Source organism: Ranitomeya imitator, chromosome 6 (assembly GCF_032444005.1).
Source record: "Ranitomeya imitator isolate aRanImi1 chromosome 6, aRanImi1.pri, whole genome shotgun sequence".
Classification (NCBI taxonomy): Eukaryota; Metazoa; Chordata; class Amphibia; order Anura; family Dendrobatidae; genus Ranitomeya; species Ranitomeya imitator.
Genome location: NC_091287.1, coordinates 28,080,784 through 28,096,813, shown reverse-complemented (window position 1 = coordinate 28,096,813; position 16,030 = coordinate 28,080,784). Strand labels below are relative to the sequence as shown.

At 42.3% G+C, this 16,030-nt stretch overlaps 1 long non-coding RNA gene across 1 annotated transcript in view; it reads left to right on the top strand.

Moving 5' to 3' along the window:
- LOC138641735 (uncharacterized) overlaps positions 1-16,030 on the top strand; it is a 96,600-nt gene that overhangs the window by 13,146 nt on the left and 67,424 nt on the right. Inside the window, exon 2 of the long non-coding RNA XR_011313939.1 lies at positions 3,279-3,539. This is a non-coding gene — a long non-coding RNA (uncharacterized lncRNA). The remainder of the gene's footprint in view (positions 1-3,278; positions 3,540-16,030) is intronic.

The following is a 16,030-nucleotide window of genomic DNA, read 5'->3' as shown; positions in this document are numbered from 1 at the left end:
GCAGGGAGCGTGCATACTGTACAGCACCGAGTCATATACTGGGGGGAGCGTGCATACTGTACAGCACCGAGTCATAAACTGGGGGGAGCGTGCATACTGTACAGCACCGAGTCATATACTGGGGGGAGCGTGCATACTGTACAGCACCGAGTCATATACTGGGGGGAGCGTGCATACTGTAGAGCACCGAGTCATAAACTGGGGGGAGCGTGCATACTGTACAGCACCGAGTCATAAACTGGGGGGAGCGTGCATACTGTACAGCACCGAGTCATAAACTGGGGGGAGCGTGCATACTGTACAGCACCGAGTCATATACTGGGGGGAGCGTGCATACTGTACAGCACCGAGTCATATACTGAGGGGGAGCGTGCATACTGTACAGCACCGAGTCATAAACTGGGGGGAGCGTGCATACTGTACAGCATCGAGTCATATACTGGAGGGAGCGTGCATACTGTACAGCATCGAGTCATATACTGGGGGGAGCGTGCGTACTGTACAGCACCGAGTCATATACTGGGGGGGAGCGTGCATACTGTACAGCACCGAGTCATATACTGGAGGGAGCGTGCATACTGTACAGCATCGAGTCATATACTGGGGGGAGCGTGCGTACTGTACAGCACCGAGTCATATACTGGAGGGAGCGTGCATACTGTACAGCACCGAGTCATAAACTGGGGGGAGCGTGCATACTGTACAGCATCGAGTCATATACTGGGGGGAGCGTGCATACTGTACAGCACCGAGTCATATACTGGGGGGAGCGTGCATACTGTACAGCACCGAGTCATATACTGGGGGGAGCGTGCATACTGTACAGCACCGAGTCATATACTGGGGGGAGCGTGCATACTGTACAGCACCGAGTCATAAACTGGGGGGAGCGTGCATACTGTACAGCACCGAGTCATAAACTGGGGGGAGCGTGCATACTGTACAGCACCGAGTCATAAACTGGGGGGAGCGTGCATACTGTACAGCACCGAGTCATACACTGGGGGGGAGCGTGCGTACTGTACAGCACCGAGTCATATACTGGGGGGAGCGTGCATACTGTACAGCACCGAGTCATATACTGGGGGGAGCGTGCATACTGTACAGCACCGAGTCATATACTGGCTGCAGCATCTTCCTATATAGGGATAGGGGGACGTATACTTTTTGCATTTTGCAGAGACAAGCGTACAGCACTGAGTCACAAATAGCAGCCTCTATATAGGAGGAGGGGGCACATACTTATCAGGGGAAGGCGCTATCTATTATCTATCTATTTATCTATTATTATCTATCTATCTATCTATCTATTATCTATCTATTATCTATCTATCTATCTATTATCTATCTATCTATTATCTATCTATATATCTATTATCTATCTATCTATCTATCTATTATCTATCTATTTATCTATATATCTAGTATCTAACTATCTATCTTTCTATCTAGGTCTTATTTCAATTTTATATCTACCTGAAAGAATCTAAAAATTAACTATTAAATTAATAGGTGACAGAAGTATCTAAAGAGAAATATGATGTATGTATATATGTTTTTTTTATAAACGCTGACTGCTCCATCTTCTTATATCATGATGGGGGCACATATATACTGTACTGTACATTGTGGGGGAATATATACTGCAGTCTCCAGTCTACATACATCCCAGAGTCACCTACATATATTTCAGATTACGGTGGAAGTAATTTCCATTGCATTGTGGTCCAAAGCAGCCATAGCACATCCCTCTATCTATCCATCTATTATCTCTCTCTATCTACCTATTATCTATCTATCTATCTATCTATCTATCTATCTAATCTATTATCTATCTATCTATCTATTATCTATCTATCTATCTATCTATCTATTATCTATCTATCTATCTGTCTATCTATCTATCTATCTATCTATCTATCTATTATCTACCTATTATCTATCTATCTATCTATTATCTATCTATTATCTACCTATCTATTATCTATCTATCTATCTATCTATCTATTATCTATCTATTATCTATCTATCTATTATCTATCTATCTATCTATCTATCTATCTATCTATCTATTATCTACCTATTATCTATCTATCTATCTATCTATCTATTATCTATCCATTATCTACCTATCTATCATCTATCATCTATCTATCTATCTATTATCTATTTATCATCTATCTGTCTATTATCTATTTCTTTCATCATCATCACCATCATCATCATCATCATCATCATACTTAACCCTTTGTCTACTGCCTCCCTGACTCCTTTGTAAAGTTCTCTGCTGCATTCACCCTGGAGCACCTTACAATGATGCAGCTGACCATTAACCCATTGTTTCCAGCTTTGGTAGCTTTTTTTTATCCATGTTCCTCTTTCGTTGCAGTCTTTCATGCTTTGGGCGTGAAGGATTTTGCGCCGTTTTATCCCTTTGATAACTGTTTACACCGCTCCCAGGTTATTAATGCATCTGCATCTCTCGATTATCCATATTTGATGTGCCTCTTGTCTTTTCACAATTGCACGCTCCCTCTTATTAACAATCAGCCATCAGAGACGTTTGCAGTTATTTTTTTTAAATCATTTTGCAAATGTATTCACCCCCATGCATTATTTTGGGGCATTTAATGGCTTGGATCCGATATTGATCTAGATCACAGGGTGGAGAGACCAGGATGGAGGGGGGCAGTGATCTCTCCCTTAAAGGGACAGTTCTGCACTCAGGAGCTGCAATCCACGCTCAGAAATGTCATCAAATCTATGCAAATTGAACATGTGGTTAGTGGTTTTGGCAGATCCTGATTACTGTAAAAAAAAGGGAAAGCAGATCCTGAATCCTCCATGAAGGTCTCTGGGCCTTGTAATTCCAGCACATTTTATGTAATTGTCAGCATTGTTAATGATAAAAATAGAATATGTCGCACAGGTATGTTGTTTTTTTTTTATGGGGGGGGGGGGGGGTGGTAATGGCGCAATTAGAGCTGTAATCAGCGATACAGGGAGATCTGCGGTGATTAACTGCGCTGCTTTCTTCACATGGCTGCTAGAAAATTGAGAACAATTTGCTGCGTGTAATGATTATGGACTGGGTTTATTTTGGGAGGTGGAATAAAAAGTGGATATAGCATAAATTATCCTCTAATTATACACCAGTGTCGCCTCAATTATCCTCTTATCACAAGCCTTGTCTCACTGCTGCAGTTTGTTTCACTTTTTTTTTATATAAAGAGAGAACTCCATACCTTATTATTATTAATCCATTTATTATTTGCAAGAGGATTTATAGGGAACATCCAGCTGCTTAGTTCTCTTTCTGCTCCAAAGATGGACTGAACAAAGACAGCAACAAACTTCCAGCAGCAGCACCAGCACCAGCAGCACCAGTACCAGCAGCACCAGCAACAGCTTCAGCACCAGGAACACAGCAGCACCAGCAGCACCAGCAGCACCAGCAGCACTCTGCTCCATGGGATTTGTTTGGTGTATATTTTCCATAATTTCATCCTGGTTTGGTCTGTTGGATCACGTATAGAAAGGTAGGCACTTGAGTTCACATAATTTGTAAAGCGCTGCGGAATATGTTGGCGCTATATAAATAAAATTATTATTATTATTATTATACGTTTTATCTGCATAGGTCTATCTGTTATCTATATATTATATATTATCTATCGATCTATTATCTATCTATTTATCTATCTAATCAATCTATTATCTATCTAGCATCTATTATCTATCTATTTATCTATCTAATCAATCTATTATCTATCTAATCAATCTATTATCTATCTATCTATCATCTATCTATCTATCTATCTATCTATCTATCTATCTATCTATCTATCTATCTATTATCTAACTATCTATCTTTCTATCTAGGTCTTATTTCAATTTTATATCTACCTGCAAGAATCTAAAAATTAACTATCAAATTAATAGGTGACAGAAGTATCTAAAGAGAAATATGATGTATACATATATAGTATGTAAAGAGACTGATCATATAAAGAAAACATGGATTGTTACATTGTATATGAATATAAATGTGCTGCAAATATGGAGATATTGAGGTTAAAATAATATAGATAAAGAAAGGGGATAGAGATAATAAATCACAAAATGTATTGTAAATGTATAGAGTGATTATTGAGATGGATAGATAGATAGATAGATAGATAGATAGATAGATAGATAGATAGATGGATGGATGGATGGATGGATGGATGGATGGATGGATGGATGGATGGATAGATAGATAGATAGATAGATAGATAGATAGATAGATAGATAGATAGATAGATAGATAGATAGATAGATAGATAGATATGAAATAGATTGCCATAATAGATAAGTAGACCATGATAATATAGAAACATAAATGACTAGGGAGAAAGAAAGAGAAGTAAAATGAGATAGATAGATAGATAGATAGATAGATAGATAGATAGATAGATAGATAGATAAATAAAAAAAGGAATATCAGTGCATCACCAGCACAAAGGAAAAAGGGGTGCAAAGCCCAAATTTCAGAAAGGACAGATGGATGAAATCACTTCTGTAATAAAATAGTGTGACCTCTCCGTAGGATCAGCACTGATCATCCTATTTCCAGCCCAGATTTCCTTTCTCCCATATAACATGTTTTGGCCATCCCATCTTCCTTGGAATAATCACCTTCCCAAAAGACCATTTCCCTTTTAAATGTAATTTCAGAAGGTCTCAGCGCATTTTTTATATTTCTGTTCAATTTGTTGGTGAGTGGTTCTTTCAATTTATCATCAGAAATATCTAGAAGTAAATGACAATGTGTATACAAAGATATAAACAGATGCATCTGGGACATATGGATAGATACATAAATAGATGGCTAGATAGATCATAGGTAGATAATAAATATATATACAATATACTGCTAATTGTCTATGAAGAAAGAAATAGATAATAGATTACAATTAATACAAAAGAGAAATTGTACAGAGAAAGAAATACGATAAATATGGTAGAGATAGGTGGATAAGTCATCGGATTCTGTCCTCTAGATAAGGAGAGCCATTATTATATCTTGGTTTCTTGCTTCATCCTCTCTTCGCTATTTCCTTCTCTCTCTGTTATCAGACCTATTACAGATGAACGATCTTCTTCCTATTATTGATACATCAGTATTTTCTCCTCTGTTGTTGTTTGTTGCATTTCTATGATACATCGGAGCTGTGCTTGCTGTATAGGAAGGAATCTGTAACAATGTGACATCTTTGGGTTACAGACGTCTCCTGTACAGAATTGTCGCCGGATAAGTGCACACATAGCGGATAATGACGCGGTACCGCAGCCTGTGGCCGGGTCAGGTCACAGGATCCTCTGCCGGCCACAGGCTCCATTTACCCTGCAGGGTTTTCCTTAAATTTGCATTTGCATCAGTCATCGCTACAGGTGTAAATAGCTACATAGCATCAATGCTAAGAAAGTGATTTATCGCAAGGAGGGAGATCCTCGTATAATCCTGGGGGCTGTAATATTATAATATTACAGGGGTCATCATGCTTATAACATGTCAGGCAGGATATGGGAGGATTATAGATACGTTGTATATACAGGAGAGCAGATCTATGCATCCAGAACAGAAGGCTGGGAAGTATCTCTATGTGGCAGCTATACACTCAGCTAATAGCTCTGTAGCTTCATTTGTTTTCTATAGTATAAACAAGATATAGTAAAAGGGATACATTATCTTTATATATCTATTATCTATCTATATATTATCTATCTATCATTTATCCATTATCTATTTATCTGTCATCTATCTTCCTACCTCTATGTATTCATCCCATATTTATCTATCAAAACATCTATATATCCATCTATATATGTCTAATAGATTAGATTCCATTATATCTCTTGATATATATATATAATTTAAAACAGTAAATAGCTTACAATGATATATATATACATCAGTGATATCATCAAATAATAAGGAGGTAGATGTTATTACATACTACACATCTATCTATCATCTATCTATCTATCTATCTATCTATCTATCTATCTATCTATCTATCTATTATCTATCTGTCTAGTATCTATTATCTATATTATCTATCTGTCTATCTATCTATCGATCTATCTATTATCTATCTATCATCTATTATCTATCTATTTATCTATCTTTCTATCTTTCTATCTATCTATCTATTTATTATCTATTATCTATGTATCTATTATCTATCTGTCTATTATCTATCTATCTATTTATTATCTATTATCTATGTATCTATGTATCTATTATCTATCTGTCTATTATCTATCTATCTATCTATCTTTCTATCTATCTATTATCTATCTATCTATCTATCTATCTATCTATCTTTCTATCTATTTATTATCTATGTATCTATTATCTATCTATCTATCTATTTATTATCTATTATCTATGTATCTATTATCTATCTGTCTATTATCTTTCTATCTATCTATCTATCTATCTATCTATCTATCTATCTATCTATCTATCTATCTATTTATTATCTATTATCTATGTATCTATTATCTATCTGTCTATCTATCTATCTATCTTTCTATCTATCTATTATCTATCTATCTATCTATCTATCTATCTATCTATCTATTATCTATCTATCTATCTATCTATCTATCTATCTATCTATCTATCTTTCTATCTATTATCTATCTATCTATCTATCTATCTATTATCTATTATCTATGTATCTATGTATCTATTATCTATCTGTCTATTATCTATTATCTATTATCTATCTTTCTATCTATTTCTCATGGCAAAGGATAACGTTGCCTCCCCGTCCCGCTCTGCCCCGTGTGCACACTGCGGCGGTAATGCGGGGGATGCGCTCTCGGCGCTGATTGGCTGCAGTTAATGACTCTGTCTTGACTGAATGAAGAGCAGTTTTGTTGTAAATATTTATTGTTTGTCTCTTTGTCTGTATTTTGTCTTCTTAAGATCTCCCAGAGGTGCAGGGACCACACCTAGACCCCTGTACAGCCCCGATACCTGCAGCCTGGGATTACTCTTTGGTGGCTGCAGAATGGAGCGCGGGGCTGGTGGCTGCGTCCTATGGCCGGAGGGTCAGGGCCCCCACCCCAGCCTCTTCCCTCCCGGGGTAATTACTGCTCATCCCCGGGAGCTGACGGGTGACCATGAATAGGACCCATTGTCCGGGGCTTGTCTGGTGTTTTTCCCCCGCTGTGAGGGTGGATTCCTTAGGAGTGGACCCTCCATAGACTATTATCATTCAGGAGCGCTTGGGGCATAAGCTGATGAGGCAGGTGGGGGGCTGTGGGGTCAGATAACCTGAGGACAGGGAGCAGCATAATACTGAGGACCTCATAGCTAATATCTATCTATTATCCATCCATCCATCCATCCATCCATCTATCCATCCATCCATCCATCTATATATCTATCTATAATCTATTATCTATCTATCTATCTATCTATCTATCTATCTATCTATCTATCTATCTATCATCTATTATCCATCCATCCATCCATCCATCCATCTATCCATCCATCCATCCATCCATTAATATTGTTATTTCTTTATATTACAGGCCACATAATAACACATATTAGGCCATCTTCACATTTTCAGTATTTGGTCAGTATTTTAATTTACATCAGTATTTGTAAGCTAAAACCAGGAATGGGTGATAATACAGAAGTGGTGCATATGTTTCTATTATACTTTTCCTGTGATTGTTCCACTCCCTGTTTTGGATTACAGGTACTGATGTAAAATACTGACCCAATACTGATCGTGTGACCGCAGCCTTAGGTTTTCTGCCCGTTCCTCTATGCCTGTGTCCGCTATATCCCGGTGCCGGCTGTTTGTGCTGCTGGGGCCTTGGAGGACGATGTTTCTGTTCCATCAGCATCTTGTGTGACCTGTGTCCATGGCTGATACCTGTCGGCATTGTGCCCCCCGTCCCCTCCGCTCTGTAGCCCTGGGGCAGTGCAGGGTGTGGGGGGACGGTGATTTGGGGCCTGACTCAGCGTGTGTCTGGGGCACCTCGTACACACATGCTCCCTGCACCAGAAGGGGTTATTTTGGGAAATCTCAGCATCCAGAAGGAAAACGGGGCAAAATGTAGGAGCAGCCCCCCACAGCCCTGCGCCCCTCTAGTAGCCTCTACCATAGAAGACATGTTATTTCTTTTGATTTGTGAGTCTCCGCATTATTACACAGGTCCTCCTCCTCCCTCTTCCCTGTTGGTGAAGGCCTTCTACTTTCACACATCAGGTTTTTTGCATCAGGCACAATCCGGCGAATGTTGGAAAAACCGGATCCGGCGCAGATTGTGAAAAACTGATGCGAGGGATCCATTTTTTCAACGGATTCGGCTAGCATATCTAGATTATTGGATAAAAAAAATTTAGGTGCATGCTTAGTTTAAAAAACGGAAACCAGCGCCGGAATCGGTCATTTTCTGGATCCGGCACCTTCCGGCTCCCATAGGCTTCCATTCTAGCAAACAGCCGGAAGCGCCAGATCTGGCGCTTCCGGCTTTTTTGCCAGAGACAAAAAACGTTGCTATGGACGTTTTTTCCAGAAACCGGAAACAACAGATTTGACGGATCCGGCGAAAACCGGACGAAACGCAGTGTCATCCGGCGCATTCCGGCACTAATGCAAGTCTATGGGAAAAAAATTGGATCCGGCGGCAACATTCGCCGGATCCGGTTTTTGGAAATTTAGCCGGATTTAGCCTGACAGCAAAAACCAGATGTGTGAAAGTAGCCTTAATGTTTCCTGGGGTTCAGCTGCAGACAGGACCCCCAGCCCCCGCGCTACCCAGGCGCTACCCAGGGAATTGCTCTCATTTCTTTGTGTCTCAGTGTAACAGCGGAAAGTCCAGTGAGGGTCCGAGAAGTCAGATCCCACTAATACCTGCAGCCCCCCTCACCTCTCCCTCCCCACTCTCCCCATTTATTTCCCCCTCCACCTCTCTCTTTCCCCCTCTCTCACTCACTCTATCTCCCCACCCCTTCTCAATATAATTCCCCCCTCCATCTTCTCCTTCTCCATCTTTCTCTCTCTACCCCCACCTCTCGCTCTCCGACTCTCTCCCCACCTCTTTCCCTCTCTCTCCCTTTCTCTACTCTTTCTCCCCCTCTATCTCCACCCTCTCTCCCCCTTTCTCTACTGTTTTCCCTTCTATACTCTCTCTACTCTCCCCCTTCCTTTCTCTCTCTCACTCTCTCTACCCCATCTCATCCTCCCTCTCTCTATCCTCTCACCCTCTATCTCACTCTCTTGATCCCTCTGTCTCTCTACCCTCTCCTCTCCCGCTCTCTCCACCTTCTCTCTCTCTACTCTCCTTCTCTCACTCTCTCTACACCTCCCATCTCTCTCTCTATCCCTCTCCCACTCTCTGTACCCCTCTATCTCTCTACCCTCTCTGCCTCTATCTACTCTTTCTCCCCCTCTGTCTCACTCTCCACCGTCTCTCTCCCTTTCTCTACTGTTTTCCCCTCTCCTCACTCTTTCTCTCTTTCTACTATTCCCTCTCTCCACCCTCTCTTAACTCTCCCCTTCCCCTTCTCTCTCTCACTCTCTCTACCCTCTCTATCTCCTCCTCCCTCTCCCTACCCTCTCTCCCCTCTCTCACTCTCTCTACCCCTCTCTATCTCCTCCCTCTACCCTCTCTCCCCTTTCTCTCACTCTCTCTACCCCTCAATCTCTTTACCCTCTACCCCTCTCTCTCCCTCTCTCTCCCTCTCTATCCTCTCCACTCCCCCTCTCTCTCTCTACTGTCCCTATCTCTCTCAATCTATCTACGCCTCCCATCTCTCTCTAACCCTCTCCCACTCTCTCTACCCCTCTTTCTTTATCTACCCCTTTCTCTCTGTCTACTTCCTCCCCTCCCTCTTTCTTTCTCTTATTCTCACCCCTCCCCCTCTGTCTCTCTATCCCTCTCTCTACCCTTTTCTCCTCCCCCTATCGCTCTCACTCTTTTGCTCTCCCACTGTCTACTTTCTCCCCGTCTCTTTCTATTACTCTCTCTCCACCCTCCCCCACTCTTGACCCTTTCCCCCTCCCCCACTCTCTTGCTCACACTCTCTCTCCCTCTGTCTACTTTCTCCCCTCTCTATTTCTCTCTCTACCCTTCCTCTCTCTCTACCCTTTCCCCCTCCCCCACTCTCTTGCTCACACTCTCTCTCCCACTGTCTACTTTCTCCCCTCTCTATTTCTCTACCCCTCTCTGCCCCAGTGGTGTCATGCACATAGGCACAGTCAAAAAAAGGCTTTAAATGTCCAAAGATTTGGTTGTCCCATAAGTAGAACTTCTCTCTGCTTATTGACCTCCTCATCCACTTGGGTCCTGGTTTACAGAACTGTGTGGGACAGGGTTCCCCTACTCAGGGGCCGTCTCTTAATCTAACCTTAGGATATCTATAACCATTAATCCCGCAGCGCTTTACAGTCATCATCCCTGTCCCCATTGGGGCTCACAATCTAATTTCCTATCAGAATGTTTTTGGAGGAAATCCACGCAAACACGGGGAGAACATACAGACTCCTAGCTGCTGTTGTCCTTGGTGGGGTTTAAACCCAGGACCCCAGCGCTCTAAGGCTATAGTACTAACCACTGAGCCACTGTATGGTGCTGCTAACCACTGATCCACCGTGCGGTGCTAACCACTGATCCACTGTACGGTGCTAACCACTGATCCACCGTGCGGTGCTAACCACTGATCCACCGTGCGGTGCTAACCACTGATCCACTGTACGGTGCTAACCACTGATCCACCGTGCGGTGCTAACCACTGATCCACTGTACGGTGCTAACCACTGATCCACCATACAGTGCTAACCACTGATCCACCGTGCGGTGCTAACCAGTGATCCACTGTACGGTGCTAACCACTGATCCACCGTGCGGTGCTAACCAGTGATCCACTGTACGGTGCTAACCACTGATCCACCATGCGGTGCTAACCACTGATCCACCATGCGGTGCTAACCACTGATCCACCATACAGTGCTAACTACTGATCCACTGTACGGTGCTAACCACTGATCCACCATACAGTGCTAACCACTGATCCACCATACAGTGCTAACCACTGATCCACCGTGCGGTGCTAACCAGTGATCCACTGTACGGTGCTAACCACTGATCCACCGTGCGGTGCTAACCAGTGATCCACTGTACGGTGCTAACCACTGATCCACCATGCGGTGCTAACCACTGATCCACCATGCGGTGCTAACCACTGATCCACCATACAGTGCTAACCACTGATCCACCGTGCGGTGCTAACCACTGATCCACCGTGCGGTGCTAACCACTGATCCACCGTGCGGTGCTAACCACTGATCCACCGTGCGGTGCTAACCAGTGATCCACTGTACGGTGCTAACCACTGATCCACCATGCGGTGCTAACCACTGATCCACTGTACGGTGCTAACCACTGATCCACCATACAGTGCTAACCACTGATCCACCGTGCGGTGCTAACCACTGATCCACCGTGCGGTGCTAACCACTGATCCACCGTGCGGTGCTAACCACTGATCCACCGTGCGGTGCTAACCACTGAGCCACCGTGCGGTGCTAACCACTGAGCCACCGTGCGGTGCTAACCACTGAGCCACCGTGCGGTGCTAACCACTGATCCACCGTGCGGTGCTAACCACTGAGCCACCGTGCGGTGCTAACCACTGAGCCACCGTGCGGTGCTAACCACTGATCCACCGTGCTGCTATCATTTTATTTAAGGCCTATGTGGATATCTGTCAACTTTATTCACTTAATTCTAATCCCCCCGTATGTGGAAAATGGGGCTACGATGATGGTATCACCATGAGCTCTGCCAAATGACAAACTCAGCTCTGCTACATCTGTTTTTTTTTGTATCTATTATATTATATTTATGATATTTATGTCATCAACATCTATTTCGGCTGCTGGACTACAAGTCCCAGCATGTCTCCCCTGCTTCCTTCTACCTCTCCTCTCCAATATAGGAGCCTGGAGAGCTGTAATTACCAGCGACGGATCATATCACCCTGTTATTAGTCCGTCTGTGGAACATGAGTAAGGGTGTAGTGCGGAGTTTGTTAGCGACGGTGCACAGGACACGGCACCTATACCTGGTGCATGGCCACGTAACAGACAGGCAGGCGTCAGTGGCCCCGCACGGGTCTATTGTGGGCGCAGCACATGATAGGGGGAACGCCATGATTAGAGACGCCGACGGTAACCGAAGGTTCTGCACAATGGAGAAATGTGTCGTCAACTGACATAGTCCAATGGCGGAATCATGGCCGGTAATGCAGGAGAGTGTGCGGGCGGAGGAGGGGATCACACGTTACCCATTGTCATTACTTTCGCCATTTAGTATAAAAAAAAAGAGAAAAAAAATAATAAAAATGGAAAAGTAAAAAAAAAAGTCAACATTTATTGAAAATAAATAAATAAATATTTTTTTTTTCCCCCCATTTTTGTTGTGTCCCACCATACATGAATGAGGTTTAGGTTAAAAAAAAAATTGGAGCAGGAAAAAAAATTACAAAAATGTATACATTGTAACAAACCTGAATTTCAATTTCACAATCATTGAGCCTGACGTGGGCTGGATGGTAGTTTTTTTTTTTCTTGTTAAAATTTTGGCATTATTGGAATATTTTTAAGTTATCCCCCCCCCCCAACTGAGAAATGGCCATTATTAAAAAAAAAAAAAAAAAAAAAAAAAAGGCTTTCTCCATATTTAAAGTGGTGGAACTGGAGGATTATAGCAAAATCACCAACAAACCCCCAACTATCAATAGTGCTGATCTACCCATAGGGGCCGAAGGGGCTTTAGGGGCCCATCTAGGCTCTGGGGGCCCATGTGTGACTGTGGCCCCTGCCCCCATTATAGCTGTGCCCCAGCCAGTTTCCTCTTCATATACAGGTCCTTCTCAAAAAATTAGCATATAGTGTTAAATTTCATTATTTACCATAATGTAATGATTACAATTAAACTTTCATATATTATAGATTCATTATCCACCAACTGAAATTTGTCAGGTCTTTTATTGTTTTAATACTGATGATTTTGGCATACAACTCCTGATAACCCAAAAAACCTGTCTCAATAAATTAGCATATTTCACCCATCCAATCAAATAAAAGTGTTTTTTAATAACAAACAAAAAAACCATCAAATAATAATGTTCAGTTATGCACTCAATACTTGGTCGGGAATCCTTTGGCAGAAATGACTGCTTCAATGCGGCGTGGCATGGAGGCAATCAGCCTGTGACACTGCTGAGATGTTTTGGAGGCCCAGGATGCTTCAATAGCGGCCTTAAGCTCATCCAGAGTGTTGGGTCTTGCATCTCTCAACTTTCTCTTCACAATATCCCACAGATTCTCTATGGGGTTCAGGTCAGGAGAGTTGGCAGGCCAATTGAGCACAGTAATACCATGGTCAGTAAACCATTTACCAGTGGTTTTGGTACTGTGAGCAGGTGCCAGGTCGTGCTGAAAAATGAAATCTTCATCTCCATAAAGCATTTCAGCCGATGGAAGCATGAAGTGCTCCAAAATCTCCTGATAGCTAGCTGCATTGACCCTGCCCTTGATGAAACACAGTGGACCAACACCAGCAGCTGACATGGCACCCCACACCATCACTGACTGTGGGTACTTGACACTGGACTTCAGGCATTTTGGCATTTCCTTCTCCCCAGTCTTCCTCCAGACTCTGGCACCTTGATTTCCGAATGACATGCAAAATTTGCTTTCATCAGAAAAAAGTACTTGGGACCACTTAGCAACAGTCCAGTGCTGCTTCTCTGTAGCCCAGGTCAGGCGCCTCTGCCGCTGTTTATGGTTCAAAAGTGGCTTTACCTGGGGAATGCGGCACCTGTAGCCCATTTCCTGCACACGCCTGTGCACGGTGGCTCTGGATGTTTCCACACCAGACTCAGTCCACTGCTTCCTCAGGTTCCCCAAGGTCTGGAATCGGTCCTTCTCCACAATCTTCCTCAGGGTCCGGTCTCCTCTTCTCGTTGTACAGCGTTTTCTGCCACATTGTTTCCTTCCAACAGACTTACCATTGAGGTGCCTTGATACAGCACTCTGGGAACAGCCTATTTGTTGAGAAATTTCTTTCTGGGTCTTACCCTCTTGCTTGAGGGTGTCAATGATGGCCTTCTTGACATCTGTCAGGTCGCTAGTCTTACCCATGATGGGGGTTTTGAGTAATGAACCAGGCAGGGTGTTTATAAAAGCCTCAGGTATCTTTTGCATGTGTTTAGAGTTAATTAGTTGATTCAGAAGATTAGGGTAATAGGTCGTTTAGAGAACCTTTTCTTGATATGCTAATTTATTGAGACAGGTTATTTGGGTTATCAGGAGTTGTATGCCAAAATCATCAGTATTAAAACAATAAAAGACCCGACAAATTTCAGTTGGTGGATAATGAATCTATAATATATGAAAGTTTAATTGTAATCATTACATTATGGTAAATAATGAAATTTAACACTATATGCTAATTTTTTGAGAAGGACCTGTATACCTTCAACAAATATATATATATTTTTTTTAGAAATGTGATGATTGCTTTAGTTTTTGGTATTTCCAAACAAAAAGCTCAAAACCCCCCAAACCCATCGCTTTACACTGGGATTAGAGACTGAGCACAGAACCCGCAATGAAGATTTTATATAGTCTCGTGATGGTGATACAAAGTGACACCAAGAGAAAAAATACTAAGAAAATTCCTCATCAAAAGACATTTTTTTTTTTTTTACTCGTGACCCCCAGAGTCTGACAGACGCCTTAATTGCAGTAAATGCAGGCGATGCCCCTTCTCTTGTTATTTATTCCGGGTTTATTTTTAGCTCCTTCAGATTTCCTCAAGTTTCCTTGGAGCAATTATTTGCTTTACCTTTAGGCTCCATATTTTTAGCAACCGCTATGCAAAACCAGAAACTGCCCCCGGACTGAGGCGGAGAGACGAGCACGGGGGGCAACGCTTCATTGAGACTTGTAAACTCTTCTTTCTCTTTCTTTCTTTCTTTCTTTCTTTCTTTCTTTCTTTCTTTCTTTCTTTCTTTCTTTCTTTCTTTCTTTCTTTCTTTCTTTCTTTCTTTCTTTCTTTCTTTCTTTCTTTCTTTCTTTCTTTCTTTCTTTCTTTCTTTCTTTCTTTCTTTCTTTCTTTCTTTCTTCCCCTTTACATTTTTCACTCTTTGTTTCATTGCAGCCATTTGGTAAATTCAAAAAAGTTCATTTTTTCTCATTAATGTACACTGCACCCCGTCTTAACTGAAAAAAAAAAACAGAAATGTAGAATTTTTTGCAAATTTATTAAAAAAGTAAAACTGAAATATCCCATGGTCATAAGTCTTCAGACCCTTTGCTCAGTATTGGGTAGAAGCACCTTTTGATCTAGTACAGCCATGAGTCTTCTTGGGAAAGATGCAACAAGTTTTTCACCCCTGGATTTGGGGATCCTCGACCATTCTTCCCTGCAGATCCTCTCCAGTTCCGTCAGGTTGGATGGTGAACGTTGGTGGACGCCATTTTCAGGTCTCTCCAGAGATGCTCAGTTGGGTTTAGGTCAGGGCTCTGGCTGGGCCGGTCAGGAATGGTCACAGAGTTGTTCTGAAGCCGCTCCTTTGTTATTTTAGCTGTGTGCTTAGGGTCATTGTGTTGCTGGAAGGTGAACCTCTGGCCAAGTCTGAGGTCCAGAGCACTCTGGAAGAGGTCTTCATCTAGGATATCTCTGCACTTGGCCGCATTCATGTTTCCTTCAATGACAACCAGTCATCCTGTCCCTACAACTGAAAAACACCCCATAGCATAATGCTGCCACCACCATGTTTCACTGTTGGGATTGTATTGGGCAGGTGATGAGCAGTGTCTGGTTTTCTCCACACATACCGCTTAGAATTATCACCAAAAAGGTCTATCATCGTCTCATCAGACCAGAGAATCTTATTTCCCATAGTCTAGGACTCCTTCATGTGTTTTTTTTAGCAAACTCTATG